Source organism: Callithrix jacchus, chromosome 7 (genome assembly GCF_049354715.1).
Source record: "Callithrix jacchus isolate 240 chromosome 7, calJac240_pri, whole genome shotgun sequence".
Taxonomy (NCBI): Eukaryota; Metazoa; Chordata; class Mammalia; order Primates; family Cebidae; genus Callithrix; species Callithrix jacchus.
Window position 1 is genome coordinate 63,903,345 of NC_133508.1, and position 15,566 is coordinate 63,918,910.

Sequence of the window (15,566 nt, forward strand, 5' to 3'; positions counted from 1 at the left end):
TGAACCCAGAGAGCTACAGATAGATGATCTAAAAGCTTTTTTCTAGTCCCAAGGTCTATGATTTTTTTATATTCAGTGGAACAGCTGTGGGGGAGAGGTTAGGAGGAATGGCCCACAACATTTTTAGGAGAAAGGCATAAAAGCTTTTTGTGAGCTGATTTCACAAGGGTAGGTTCTTCTTCTTACTTTTTTTTCTTATTTTTTTCTTTTTACTTTTTTTTCAGTTCTTACTCCTCTAAATGAGAGATAAATCACAGTTTAGATTTACTCCTCTAAATGGGGAGAAATCTCCCTTAGGGAGAAATCACCAGCAACTAGAATACTACCTTGGTTTCTGGGAGTATTCAGGTATTCACAGACAAATTCATACTCATGATATGAGCAGAATTGGAAAAAAACAAGAAACACATGGAGTAATAAACACTATAAATGCCAAATACATATATTCAGTCCTTACTGAGAGCAGGTGCTGTCTGGTTTTCACAGGAAAGACAGGCAGTGTTCAAAGGCTCAGACTCTGAAGTCAGGCAGATCTGGGTCTGATTCCCAATTTGTCTCCTTATCAGGACCCCGGAGGCAAGTTGCTTTTAAGCTTTCTGTTTTAGCTTCTTTCCTTTTCCGCAAAACACAGACAGCAATAGTACCTAACTAGAGGACTGTGCCCAATCCAGCGAGAATAAAAGTGAATTGTTGTTATTATCTGACAAATGGCACCCTGTGAGTGAGTGACAAGCTTCCCTTGTCAGAAGGTGATGACACGTGTCTTCCCTTTCTGACTTGAGGTTTCATGGGTGGGGCCTGGTCTCTGCCTTAAGAAGATAGGCTTAGTGCTACCCTGGTCACCTTGGGTACTTCCTTAATAAAGAGGAGGGTGTCTCCTCTATCATACCTAGGACTCCACAAAGCTGGAACTGCGTTTCTTCCTCAGAGGTGGGAGCAGCAGTGTCTCCGACAGCGTCAGATGGACCTAGTCTTTCCCTCCACCCCGGGGGCACCCAGAGAGTGTGTGGCTGCCAGGCTATTCAGCGTAGGACCGATTCTCTTTCATCCTCTTTCTTAAGGCCCAGGAGACGCGAGTGAGGACTCTGCGACTTCAGCAGCGCCCCCAGAGCAGGAAGCAGTGGGCTGAGGCTCGATTCTGGAGAACCCCGGGGCCCTAGCCTGAGAGGTCCCACGATTCGGGGGCTCAGAGGAAGTCTTAAGGAGCTCTTAAGGGGCTGTGCGGGGGCCTGGGGACCAGTGGGCGAGCATGTGAGTGGGTGTCCCAGAAGCGGTGTGAGGAGTGTTTCACCCGGTTGTGGGGTGGGAGGTGCGTCCGGGTAACTAATGGCAACCGGGTAGGATGAGCCCGCTCAGCAGGAACTCCTCGACGGCGAAAAACTACGATTCCCAGGGTGCCCCGGGGCTTAGCCCAGCTTTCCCGCCCGCCCACTGGCTGTCGGTCCCGCGAGCCGCGAAGCCCATTGGCCACGGCGGTGAGGGGCTCCCCGCTAGCAGGTTAGTGGGCGCCGCCGGCAGCAGACGTTGACCGGGTGCGGGTCGGGGGGGCCGGGTTAGTGGGGGGGCCAGGCTAGCCATTCTGGAAGCTGCCGGGCGCCGTCTCCGTAGCGTAGCCGCCGGCTGTGAGGCGCGGGGCGGAGGCGGAGACTGCGTGGCGCAGGCGCGTTGCTGGGCTTCTCCTGGGTCCCCAGACAGCTGGAGGAGATAAACAGAGGAGGAGGAGGAGGGAGGGGAGTGCGTGTGTGAGAGCGCGCGAGGGAGTGTGAGTGCGTGTGAGCGCGGGTGTGAGGCGGTGCGCAGGGGCGGGCGGAGGCGCTGTCTGGCCCCGGCCAGGCGCCGGGCGGGGAGCATGGGAAGGGGCTAGAGCTGCTCGGGCCCTCCAGCCCCCTCCCCGGGATCCGCGTCCCCCCTCCCGGGAGAGGGGCCGCCCCCCGGACGGACATGGGCTCCTGAAGTTGCGCCGCCGCTGGTCGGGGGAAGAGACCTGACAGGTACGGGTCGCCACCGCCGCCGCCGCCGCCCCCTGCTCTCCGCTGGCGCCGAGGCGGGGACCGGCTCCCGCAGCCCCGGCGCACTGGCCGCTCTCTCTGGGCCGGCTCCAGCCCTACCGGCCTGGGGGCCTGCGCCTGCCCGCCTTGGGGCCCCGGGTATCCCGAGAGGGACCAGGCCTCGCCGGGGCGGAGGGCAGAGTGGGCCAGGGGCGGGGTGGGGGCGGAGGGCTGGTCGGGACGCAGGTGGAGACTGTGGGAGTTCTCTGGCGAGGGAGAGGTGGAAGTCGTTCCATCATGGGACTTTTTTGCGGAGTTTTTGTTTGACATCTGATCTGGCGCCGGAGTCAGGAAGAAGGGGCAGGTGTAAGTGCCGGGAGGGCAGCGCCGGCCGACCTGCTCTCTTAGTTTCTCTCTCTCTCTCTCCCTCCCTCCCTCTCTTCTCTTCTCTTCTCTTTCTCTCTCTCTCTCCCTCCCTCCCTCCCTCCGTCCCTCCCTCTCTCCTCTCTCTCTCTCTCTCTCTCTCTCTCTCTCTCTCTCTCTCTCTGCCCCCCTCTCCCTCTCTGTGTGTGTGTGTGTGTGTGTCCACCGCAGATGCCTTCAGTGGCCCATCCTGGCATCAAACTGAACTCTGCCAAGGTGTTTCCACAAGGCGATTGTAGCACTCCGTATACAAAGGGCCTCTGCTTGGGAATGGGCTATTCAGTACCCACTTCAAAGGGTAAATAGGAAGTGAGGAGATACAAGAGACTGCGAACCAGCAGGATCCAATTCTTGGACTGAAAGCCGCAGTGAGACACCCCCTTGCCAGCCTGGTTGACTTTACTTGGTGCCTTGTGCTCTCTCTCCTCTGCGTGTGTACTCCCATGGTTTCTAGAGAAGAGTACAGGGGCCTATGACTAATATCTAACAGCCGAATTTGACTGTTTCCCCCAAAGTTCTTTTCTTCTGTGACTTTAACCTCCTGAAGTAGTGGTAGAACAGCATTATAGTTTTTCTCTCAAGTTGGTGACTTTAGGAGCCTGGTAGGGTGGTTGATGCTTCTTCATTCTTTCCAAGGATGGGGTAATGATCTAGGTAAAGTGGCAGTGAAATCTTCTCTTTTTAACAAAGCCTGACCGTTTTGAGAAGAAAACTATTTTGAGGGCAGCTTCTGACTCAAAGAATATGAAATCTCCACCTAGTACACTGGTATGCCCAGTGGTCTGTACTAAGCTTTTTTGTGTCTTTTAGAGTCGGTGAGTGGCCAGCCTCTGCTCACTGTACTGAAGGAACTACTTAATGCTATTTCTGTCTTGAGTTCTGGCTTATTCTTCCATGTGATTCTTATATCTTTAGCGGGATTGAATTGAATTTTTGCTGTTGAGTGTAACAACCGTAACAGACCAGGGAGTGACTATTGGGGCTCCTTTGGGCCAAGTCTGAGACTTACTGAGATTTCTTCATTGCAGGTTGTTGTATTTCATTGGCAGGTAAGAAACGACCTTTTCTGTCACAGTTTGTGATCCTGCTGCTTTAAGTCTGGAGTCCTGCTCTCCTTTCCTTTTTTGACCTATGTAAGAGCACTTATGTTTAAGTCTTACCTTGATTTGACGAAACAGTGCTTTTAGATCAACTCTGCAGAATAATTGAGCAGCAGTCCATATTTCTGCCCGGGACACCTTCCCTGCCTGGCACGAGGGAAAGGGAGAACACATGTAAAGAGTATGATGATGATGATTATTATTATTATGTTAATGGCTATTTACCAGTTTCATACAATTGGCAGTTTTTCTAGCTGGGAGGAGTTCAGTATTGACTCATTGGGCATCTTATGTAGGGTATTTTTTGCACACCTGGACTTTAGGATCTGGAAACACAACTGAAAATCTTGAAGTTCACTGCCAGACATTTGTGGATCTTGAGGGGCCAATTGCTAAGGAAGATCTCGACTATAACTCATTCTTTAATTATTTTCTTTTCTCTCCTTTTATTTTTTGAGATGGTGTCTCACTCTGTTGCCCAGGCTGGTCTTGAACTCCTGAGCTCAAGGGATTCTCATGTCTCTGCCTCCCTAGTAGTGGGACTACAGACACAGCCACCATGACTAGCTCTCATTTCTCCTTTTAAATTAAGGAATGTGGCTCACATGTGTAGTTCTGAGTCTTAGAGGGGAAGTCAAACAGAACATGTAACCTGGTGATACTTGTCTTTTCTTTGGGTCACTGGTTTAATTGTCTGTCCTGTTTCCTTTCTTCTTTCTTCCTCACCTTTCCAGATGCTCCACTGCATCTTTAGGCTGCCATTGCAGATTCCTGGACCCACAAAACCCTTCGGTTGTGCTGTCTTAGCTATCATCTCTTCAGAAGCCAAAGTTCTGGCTGTTGCCATCAGAAACCAGTTCCTTGGTGTTATGTTTAATTTGAGAGTTATTTGCCAGTTGGGATATGTCCTAAAAAGTGACTGACATTTTATTCGGGGCCTGGTGTATCTTGGGCTCAGTGCTAGTTAGTATTTTTACTTTATCCAGGGTAAACTTCATGCCTGTCCTGTGAGGTGAGAATCATTTTCCCTGTGAAGAAACAGATTCAGAGAGATTAAGTAATTTGCCTAAGGTCACACAGCTAGTAAGAGGAAGGATTGGAATTCAAACCCAAGTCTATCTGCTCTATGATACTGAATTGCCTTGGGGACTGTGACACTGAGGAAGAACTGAAAGGACCAAGGGTAAGAGCCTGGGGGAAAATGATACCTCATTCAAATACTTGAAGAATTGTCACGGGGAAAGGAAACTGGATGTTCTCTGTGATTCTAGAAGGAGTCACAGGATTAAATGGCATAAATTCCAAAACAGTAGACTTTGGTTTGATAGGAAAAAATGTAGCTTTCTAAAAAGAAAATTGGCTGCCTTGTGAGGGAGTCAGTTACCCATTGTTGCAGATATTCAAGCAGAGGGCTTGCCACATCTTTTAAAACATTTTTTAAAATTTTTATTTTATTGAGACAGAGTCTCACTCTATTGCCCAGGCTGAAGTGCAGTGGCGTGATCTCGGCTCACTGCAACCTCTGCCTCCTGGGTTCAAGCAATTCTTCTGCCTCAGCCTCCTGAGTAACTGGGACTACAGGCATGCGCTACCATGCCTGGCTAATTTTTGTATATTTAGTAGAGATGTGGTTTCACCATATTGGCCAGGCTGGTCTCAAACTCTTGACCTCATGATCTGCCTGCCTTGGTCTCCCAAAGTACTGGGATTACAGGCATGAGCCACCACACCCACCCTTTTTTTTTTTTTTTTGAGACAGAGTTTCACTTCGTCACCCAGGCTGTGGTACAGTGGCCTGATCTCAGCTCACTGCAATCTCTGCCTCTTGGGTTCAAATGATTCTCATGCTTCAGCCTCCTGAGTAGCTGGAATTACAGGCATGTACCACCACGCCTAGCTAATTTTTGTAGTTTTGTAGAGACAAGGTTTCACCATCTTGGCCAGACTGGTCTTGAACTCCTAACCTCAGATAATCCACCTGCCTCCACCTCCCAGAGTGCTGAGATTATAGATGTGAATCACTGAGCCCAGCCCTGGCTAATTTTTTGTGTTTTTAGTAGAGACAGTGTTTTGCCATATTTCCCAGGCTGGTCTGGAACTCCTGAGGTCCACCTGCCTTATCCTCCCAAAGTACTAGGATTATAGGTATGAGCCACTACTCCCGGCTTTTTTTTTTTTTTTTTTTTTTTTGAGACAGGGTCTCACTCTGTTGGCCAGGCTGGAGTTCAGTAGTGCAGTCCTGACTCACTGCAACCACTGCCTCCTGGGCTCAAGTGACCCTCCTGCCTCAATGTCCCGAGTAGATGGGAATACAGGTGCATGCCATCACACCTTGCTATTTTTTTTTTATTTAAAGACAGGGTTTCACCATGTTGGTCAGGCTGGTCTTGAACTCCCGACTTCAGGTGATCTACCCGCCTTGGCCTCCAAAGTGCTTGGATTACAGGCGTGAGCCACTGCACCCGGCCACTAATTTTTAAATTTTTTTGTAGAGACGGGGTTTCACTGTGTTGCTCAGGCTGCTCTCAAACTCCTGGGATCAAGCAATCTGCCCACCTTGGCCTCCCAAAGTTCTGAGATTACAGGTGTGAGCCACCATGTCCAGCCTCCCTGTCTGTCTGATCTGTAAAAACTGACATGGCTGGGCACGGTGGCTCTACTCTACAAATGAGAAACTGAGACTCTAGAAAGTTAAGGAATAAGCTGGAGGTTACACAACTAGTAGTGATAGGGCTGATATTTGAACCCATGCCTGCTCCTTCTTAGCTCTGTGACCTAGGGTAAATCATTTATCCTCTCAAAGCTATAGTTTCACCTATGTTACAGTGGGTTCATGAGAACTAAATAATGAAATACATCCTTTTTACTAGACCTCATTGATTGCCCTCAAGAGCCAGGACTTGGGTGTAAAGGGGTACCACTTAGTTGGCTTCTTCTGGGTAAACTCAGGCCTAAGTGCAACCCTGAGAGTTCTGGGGCCCATTATTTGTGCTATTAGTAATAGTGCTGACTCCTTGAAGGGCTTTGTGGTGTTAGTGACTAATACCTTAAAAACTTTAAGCCTAGGCTGGGCTCAGGTGGCTCATGCCTGTAATCCCAGCACTTTGGAAGGCCGAGGTGGGTGGATCACAAGGTCAGGAGTTCGAGACCAGCCTGGCCAATATGGTGAAACCCCATCTCTACTATTTTAAAAATACAAAAAGTAGCTGGGCATGGTGGTGGGCACCTGTAGTCCCAGTTACTCAGGAGGCTGAAGCAGGAGAATCGCTTGAACCTGGGAGGCAGAAGTTGCAGTGAGCCAAGATCATGCCACTGCACTCCAGTCTGGGTGACAGAGCGAGACTCCATCACAAAACAAACAAACAAAAAAAAAACTTTAAGCCTGAATAAGGGGAGGATGCAGCCAAAAACCCAGAGCATAGGGGGAAGTGTCAGAGGCCCTATGCAAAGAAAATTCTCAGCTACTACTGCAGAGCCAGATTTGAGGGTCACCGTTGGCGTTTTTTATTTATTATCTTCTTTTAGGATGCAAGGTCACAACTGCTAGAGCTGTGAAAAAGCTCAATGCCAAGAATAATGACCCTTAATCCTCCCTGTAGCCATCTGGGGAGGTATTAACCCCGTTTTCTTGGGGGTGGGGTGGAGAACAGGATCAGACCTTTCCCAGGGAGCTATCTAGAGGCTGTTGAGGGCAATGTTAGGATCAGGACTTTTGTAAAATTTTGTCCTTATTCCTAACCCCCAGATTTTATAAAACTGTTTATCCTTGAACTTCTTTGGGAGACTTTCTGAGGATGGGAGCTAGTGTTTGGGTAATGATGACCTACCTGGCTCCCTTTTGAGTCACACATCTGGATGTAACACAACTGTCACTGAGTTAGAAAGGAAACATTTCCAAATTGACTGGTGGAGTTTTCCTTGACCTTTCAGCTAGTAGTAGAGTTAGAGGATGAAACTTTAGAGCCTTCTCTGCAAGAGGTATTTTGAACTGTGGCAGGATTTGTCAGGATGCAAGTTAAAGCAAAATCCAAGACTGCAGATGCTTTTAAGTAGTGAGAGTATAGCATTAACAAAATATGCTCCCTTTTCTCTGTTTCCTTCCACTATCTTAAGGTAATTATGGGGCCTAAGAGTAGACAGGAAAATTCGCTGTGATCACTGGAAAACAAAGTTCTAAAAACATCCAGAAAAATTTTTCACAAAGCTCAAACAAGTGGCTGGGTGTGATGACTCACACTTGTTTTTTGTTTTTTTTTGTTTTTGTTTTTGTTTGTTTGTTTGTTTTTGTCACCCACAATGGAGTGCAGTGGTGGGATCTCCACTCACTGCAACCTTGGCCTCCTGGGTTCAAGTGATTCTCTTGCCTCAGCCTCCCGAGTAGCTAGGATTATAGGTGCATGCCACTGTGCCTGGCTGATTTTTCTATTTTTAGTAGAGGTGGGGTTTTACCATGTTGGCCAGGCTGGTCTCAAACTCTTGTCCTCAAGTGATTCTCCTGCCTTGGCCTCCCAAAGTGCTGGGATTACAGGCATGAGCCACTGTGCCTGGCCAGATGGCTCACACTTATAACCCCAGCACTTTGGGAGAGTGAGGTGAAAGGATTGTTTGAGGCCTGGACTTCGAGAATAGTCTGGGCAAAATGATGAGACCCCATCTCTACAAAAAATTAAAATTAGCCAGGCATGGTGATTTGCACCTGTAATTCTAGCTACTCTAGTGACTGAGGCAGAAAGATCCCTTAAGCCTAGGAGTTCGGTGTTACAGTAAACTGTGATAGTGCTACATTCCATTCCAGCCTGGGCAGCAGAACTAGAAACCATGTGTCTCTCTTTTTTTTTTTTTTCTTTGAGATAGAGTTTCAACCTTGTTGACCAGGCAGGAGTGCAGTGGTGCAATCTTGGCTTACTGCAACCTCTGGCTCCTGGATTCAAGTAATTCTCCTGCCTCAGCCTCCCAAGTAGCTGGGATTACAGGCATGCACCACCATGCCCAGCTAATTTTTTGTATTTAGTAGATACGGGGTTTCACCTTGTTGGCCAGGCTGGTCTTGAACTCCTGACCTCAGGTGATCCACACACTTCAGCCTCCCAAAGTGCTGGGATTACAGGTGTGAGCCACCGTACCCAACCTACCTTGTCTTAAAAGCTCAGTCAGCAATATAGAGCCCATTGAGCAGGGGAGGAGACATCAAGGTGAGTTGTTATCTAAAGCTTCCCAGAAAATGAAGCATTGCTTAGAAGCATCTCTCTTCTACAGAGAAAACTTCAGGCAGTCCTACATGGGATTATTTAAGCCAGGAGCCTTAAACATGGCTAAGAAGTTTCCCAGAGGTGCTTTGGTGATGAGCCTGTCTACCAGCCAAACCTTTCCCAGAAACTGTCCTTGTGCCAACTTAGTCCATGACCCTGAAATGGACTCTTTAAATTTGTGTTTGAGATCAGCAGAATCAAGGCAAGTTAACCATAAGGAATGGTAAGGGAAAAAGTTTCAGCAGCTTCCTGAAATTGTATCAATATTGATATTACAGGTGTGAGCCAGGTTCAAGTGATTCTCCTGCCTCAGCCTCCTGAGTTGCTGGGATTACAGGTGCCTGCCTGCCACCATTCCCAGCTAATTTTTGTATTTTTAGTAAAGACAGGGTTTTTGCCATGCTGGCCAGGCTGGTTTCAAACTCCTGACCTCAAGTGATCTGTTCACCTTGGCCTCCCAAAGTGCTGGGATTATAGATGTGAGCTACCATGCCTAGCTTGTTAATGATTTTTTAGTGGCCAATGGTTTGGCCCTTAGAGTCAGACTGTATAGGTTGACTCTCCAAGAACTGTATAACTGACAAATTCACTTTTCTGTACCTCAGATCCTGCATCTGTAAGATAAGGATAACAATAGCACCTGTCTCATAGGATTATTATGAGGAGTCTATGAGATGACACTTGCAAAATGTTAGATTGTTCAGTAAATACTATTTAACAGGATTAGTGTCAGGCATTTTACATGCAAGTGTTTCTGTTCTTCCTCACCCTGCAGAAGATTAGGAAACAGGTTTAGAAATGTCAGTCAGGGTCTGGCACAGTGGCTCATGCCTATAGTTCCAGCACTTTGGGTGGCTGAGGTGGACAGATTGCTTGAGCCCAGGAGTTTGAGACCAGCCAGGGCAACATGGCGAAACCTCATCTCTATAAAAAAATAAATGCAAAAATTAGCCAGGTGTGGTGGCTCATGCCATGGTCCCAGCTACTTGGGAGGCTGAAATAGGAGGATCTCTTGGGCCTGGGAGGCCAAGGTTGCAGTGAGCTGAGATTATATCACCACACTCCAGCCTGGTGATAGAGCCAGACTCTGTCTCAAAACAAATAAATAAATAAAAAAGATGAAGAGATGTAAGAGATATAGAAAGGGAAAGAAATTTAAAAAGAAATGTCAAGTCAGACAGAAAATAGGTGGCAGAGCTGGGATTTGAACCTAAGATCTGTATGTCCACAGCTATACTCTTCATTTTATTATGCTATCTCTATCTTTCTTTGTTTTATTTTGTTTTGTTTTTGAGACAGCGCCTCACTTTGTCACACAGGCTGGAGTGCAGAGGCACAATCATAGCTCAATATAACCTCAAACTCCTGGGCTCAAGTAGTCCTCCCCCTTCCCTCCTCCCTTCTTCCTCAGACTTCCTAGTAGTTAGGACTATAGGAGTATGCCACCATGCCTGGCTAATTTAAAAAAAAATTTTTTTTGTAAAGATAGGATCTTACTCTGTTGCCCAGACTGCTCTCGAGCTCCTGGCCTTCAGGTGGTCCTCCTGCCTCAACCTTCCAAAGCACTGAGATTACAGGCATGAGCTACCATATCTAGCCTTATGCTATTTCCAATGACCTTTATGCATTGAGAGTCAAGTTCAGTTCTCACTTCATTGCATCTTTCATCTTTTTTTGTAGGATTGCTCCAGTAGAACCACTATAAATAGAGTGAAAAGGAAACTTGCATGCATCTTTGCATAATTCAGAATGTTGAAAGGGGTTCAGTTGTCACCCTGGTTGGGAGCATTTCCCTGCTATGAGAGGTAGTATGTCTAAAGGAAAGAGAATACAGATGTTTTAGGTTCCATCTCTGGTCTGCTGTTAACTGGTAGTGTTAAAATCGCAGTATAGGCTGAGTGCGGTGGCTCACACCTGTAATCCCAGCACTTTGGGAGGCTGAGGTGGGTGGATCATGTGGTCAGGAGTTCAAGACCAGCCTGGCCAAGATGGTGAAACCCCATCTCTACTAAAAATTCAAAACTTAGCCAGGTGTGGTGGCAGGCACCTGTAATCCCAGCTACTCAGGAGACTAAGGCAGAGAATTGCTTGAACCCAGGAGGCGGAGGTTGCAGTGAGCTGAGACTGCACCACTGCACTCCAACGTGGGTGATAGAGCGAGACTCCATCTCAAAAAAAAATTGCAGGGTAGTGTCATTGGAAGGGGTTTTGTAGTTTATCTTAGAGTCCTCTCATTTACAAATGGCAGAATAGACTGAGAGAGCAAAATGCCTCACTCAGGGTTATGCAGCCAGTTAAAGGCAGAGGCTGGCATGGAGCACAAGACCCTAGATATCCCAGTCCAGTGCTTCTTCCTCAGTATCATGTAGTGTTGTGCTTCAGTTCTCCCTTGTTAAATGGGGACTATTTTTGTATATGAGCATTCATAGTAGCATTATTCATAGCAACGTTTTATTAGCTTTCTAGCTTCCTCAAAGGATTGTTGCAAAGTTCAAATTAAAAGCTTGAACAAAAGTAGTTTGATAGGTATAAAACATTGTATGTATGCAAGGTATCATGCCATTATTCATTCAGCAAATATTTATTGGTGCCTGTTGAGCTTATATTACTCCTGGAAGACCGGGGGATCAGTGGATAAATTGGATGAAGAGCAGGCCCTCAGCATGCTTTTAATCGTCTAAGAAAGAGAAGCCACATAAATAACCACAGCTCAAGGTAGGAGATAGATGAAGGAAAGGCTAAGAACAAAATTTTCTTTTCATAATCTGTGATTTTGAGGTAGAGAAAACAAAGGGTTTTTAGGTATTTCTTTCTTCTTTATTGAGATATAATTCATGTACCGTAAAATCTACTCTTTTAAATTACAGAATTCATTAGTTTTTCTTTTTTTTTTTTTTTTTTTTTTTTAAGAATGGGGTTTCACCATGATGGCCAGGCTGGTCATGAACTCCTGACCTCAGGTGATCCACCCACCTCAGCCTCCCAAAGTGCTAGGATTACAGGCATGAGCCACAGCACCCGGCCTCATTAGTTTTAATACAGTCACAATGTTGTGCAACTGTCACCACTATCTAATTCCAAAACATTTTCATCACCTAAAAAGAAACACATACCCTCTAGCTCACATTCCTCCCCAACACCCCATTTTCTCCCTTAGCCCTAGGCAATAGCAAATCTACTTTCTGTCTCTGTAGGTTTTCCTATTCTTGACTTTTCACATAAATGGAACCATATAATATGTGGTCTTTTGTGACTGGCTTCCTTTACTTAGCAGAATGTTTTGAAGTTTCTTCCATGTTGTTGTATGAATTAGTACTTCGTTTCTTTTTATGACTGAATCATATTCCATTACAGTGGATATTACCACGTTGTATTTATTCATTCATCAGTTGATGGCCGTTTGGGTTGTTTCTAATTTGGGCTATTATGAATAATGCCACTACGAGTATTTCATGTACAGGTTTTTGTATGGACATGTACTTTCTTTCTTTCTTTCTTTTTTTGAAAGAAAATTTCACTCTGTCACCCAGCCTGGAGTTTAGTGCCACAAACATAGCTCACTGTAGCCTCAAACTCCTGGGTCCAGGTAATCCTCCTGCCTCAGCCTCCCAGAGTGCTGGGGTTACAGGCGTAAGCCACCACGCCCAGCCTATTTCTGCATTATTATTTAATTAATTAATTTTTTGAGACAGAGTCTCCCTCTGTTGCACAGGCTGGAATGCAGTGGCACGATCTTAGCTCACTGCAACCTCCGTCTCCTGAGTTTAAGCGATTCTCCTGCCTTAGCCTTCTCAGTAGCTGGGATTACAGGCACCTGCCACCACACCAGCTAATTTTTGTACTTTTTTTAGTAGAGATGGGGTTTCATCATATTGCCCAGGCTGGTCTTGAACTCCTGACCTCAAGTGATCCTCCTGCCTCAGCCTCCCAAAATGCTGGGAATACAGGCATGAGCCGCTGTGCCTGGCCTTGTGCAGGTTTTTTATATAGGTAAACTCGTGTCATGGTGGTTTGTTTTGCAGATTATTTCGTTACCCAGGTACTAAGCCTAGTACCCAATAGTTGTTTTTTCTGATCCTCTCCCTCTTCCCACCCTCTACCCTCCACCCTCAAGTAGGTTGCAGTGTCTGTTGTTCCCTTCTTTGTGTCCGTGAGGTCTCACCATTTAGCTTCCACTTACAAGTGAGAACATGCCATATTTGGTTTTCTGTTCCTGCTTTAGTTTGCTAAGGATAATGACCTCCAGCTCCATCCCTGTTCCTGCAAAGGACAGGATCTCATTCTTTCTTATGGCTAAATAGTCATTCCATGATGTATATGTACCACATTTTCTTTTTCTTTTTTTTTTGAGATGGAAATTTGCTCTTGTTGCCCAGATTGGAGTGCAATGGTGCAGTCTTGGCTCACTGCAACCTCTGCCTCCCGGGTTCAGGCGATTCTCCCGCCTCAGCCTTCCAAGTAGCTGGGATTACAGGTGCCTGCTACCATGCCTGGCTAATTTTTTATTTTTAGTAGAGACAGAGTTTCACCATGTTGGCCAGGCTGGTCTTGAACCTGACCTCAGCTGATCTGCCTGCCTTGGCCTCCCTAAGTGCTGGGATTACAGGTGTGAGCCACTGTGCGTGACCTGCACCACATTTTCTTTATCCATTCTGCCATTGATGAGCATTTAGGTTGATTCCATGTCTTGGCTATTGTGAATAGTGCCACAATGAACATACTGCACATGTGCGTGTGTCTTTATGGTGAAACAGTTTATATTCCTTTGGGTATACACCCAGTAATAGGATTGCTGGGGCAAATGATAATTCTATTTTTAGCTTTTTGAGGAATCCTCACACTACTTTCCACTAATGGAAATGGTTGAACTAATTTACACTCCCACTAACAGTGTAATAGTGTTCCCTTTTCTCTGCAACCTTGCCTGCGTCTGTTATTTTGACTTTTTAATAATGGCCATCCTGACTAGTGTGAGAGGATATCTCCTTGTGGTTTTGACTTGCATTTCTCTCTCTCTCTCTCTCTCTCTTTTTTTTTTTGAGACTGAGTTTCGCTCTTGTTACCCAGGCTGGAGTACAATGGCGCAATCTCGGCTCACCGCAACCTCTGCCTCCTGGGTTCAAGCAATTCTCCTGCCTCAGCCTCCCAAGTAGCTGGGACTACAGGCATGCGCCACCATGCCCAGCTAATTTTTGTATTTTTAGTAGGAACGGGGTTTCACCTTGTTGACCAGGATGGTCTCGATCTCTTGACCTTGTGATTCACCCGCCTCGGCCTCCCAAAGTGCTGGGATTATAGGTGTGAGCCACCCTGCCCGGCCTCTCTTTTTTTTTTTTTTTTTTTTTTTTTTGGTACCATGACTTGGATTTCTTGTTTGTTTGTTTTCTGAGATGGAGTTTCACTCTTGTTGCCCAGGCTGGAGTGCAATGTAATGATCTTGGCTCACCGCAACCTCTGCCTCCCAGGTTCTAGCAATTCTCCTGCCTCAGCCTCCCTAGTAGCTGAGATTATAGGTGTGCGCCACCACACCTGGCTAATTTTGTATTTTCAGTAGAGACAGGATTTCTCCACGTTGGTCAGGCTGGTCTCAAACTCCCGACCTCAGGTGATCCGCCCGCCTCAGCCTCCCAAAGTGCTGCGATTACAGGCGTGATCCCACACGCCCAGCTTGATTTGTATTTCTCTAATGATCAGTGATACTGAGCTTTTTTTCATATGCTTCTTGGCCACATGTATGTCTTCTTTTGAAAAGTGTTCATGTCCTTTTGCCCACTTAATGGGATTTTTTTTTGCGTGTAAATTTGTTTAAGTTCCTTATAGATGCTGGATATTAGACCTTTGGCAGATGCATAGTTTGCAAATATTTTCTCCCATTCTATAGGTTGTCTGTTAATTATACACTTTAAAATGATTAATTTAATGTTATGTGAATTTCACTTAAAACTTTTTTTTTGTAGTCAGAGTCTTGCCCTGTCACTCAGGCTGGAGTGCAGTGGTGAGATCATGGTTCACTATTGCCAAAACCTCCTGGGCTCAAGCAGTCCTCCCACCTCAGCTTCCCGAGTAGCTGGGACTATAGGTCTTCCACCATGCTAGCTAATTTTTATACTTTTTGTAAAGACGGGGTTTCGCCATGTTTCCTGGGCCAGTGTCAAACTCCTGGACTTAAGCAATCTTCCTATACTGGTCTCCCAAAGTGCTGGGATTATAGACATGAGCCACCACGCCCAGCCTTAAATTTTTTGAAAAGAAGCCATATCTTGGCTGGGCTCAGTGACTAACGCCTGTAATCCCATCACTTTGGGAAGCTGAGGCAGGCAGATCACTTGAGGCCAGTAGCTCAAGACTAGCTAAGCCAACATGGTGAAACCCCGTCTCTACTAAAAATACGAAAAATTAGCCAAGCGTGATGGCACATGCCTGTAATCCCAGCTACTCTGGAGGCTGAGGCACGAAAATCTCTTGAACCTAAGAGGCAGAGGCTGTAGTGAGCTGAGATAACACTACTGTGCTCCAGCGTGGACAACAGAGTGAAACTCTGTCAAAAAAAGGGGGGTCTTCCTTTAGCTGTCACTTCTCTATCCCCCCATTCCCTTCAGCCCTAAGCAACCATTAATCTACTTCCTATTTCTATTCTATTTTGTTTTATTTTACATAAATGGAATTATACAATATTTAGGCTTCTTTCACTTGGCATAATATTTTCAGAGTTCATCTATGTTGTAGCATGTATCAGTACTTCATTCCTTCTTATGGCCAAATAACATTTCGTTATATGGACATACCACATTTTGTTTATTTATCAG

General features: G+C 46.2%; 1 protein-coding gene across 7 annotated transcripts in view; it reads left to right on the forward strand.

Moving 5' to 3' along the window:
- The first annotated feature begins 1,465 nt into the window (after positions 1–1,465).
- The window catches only part of WDTC1 (WD and tetratricopeptide repeats 1), a 79,787-nt gene continuing 65,686 nt past the window's right edge, over positions 1,466–15,566 (forward strand). The window contains exons 1-2 of one of the 7 annotated variants that reach the window (XM_035308309.3): positions 1,671–1,991; positions 2,583–2,779. The gene's annotated coding sequence lies outside the window, so the exon portion shown is untranslated. The other 6 variants (XM_035308308.3, XM_035308307.3, XM_035308311.3 and 3 more) reach the window with 6 other exon arrangements.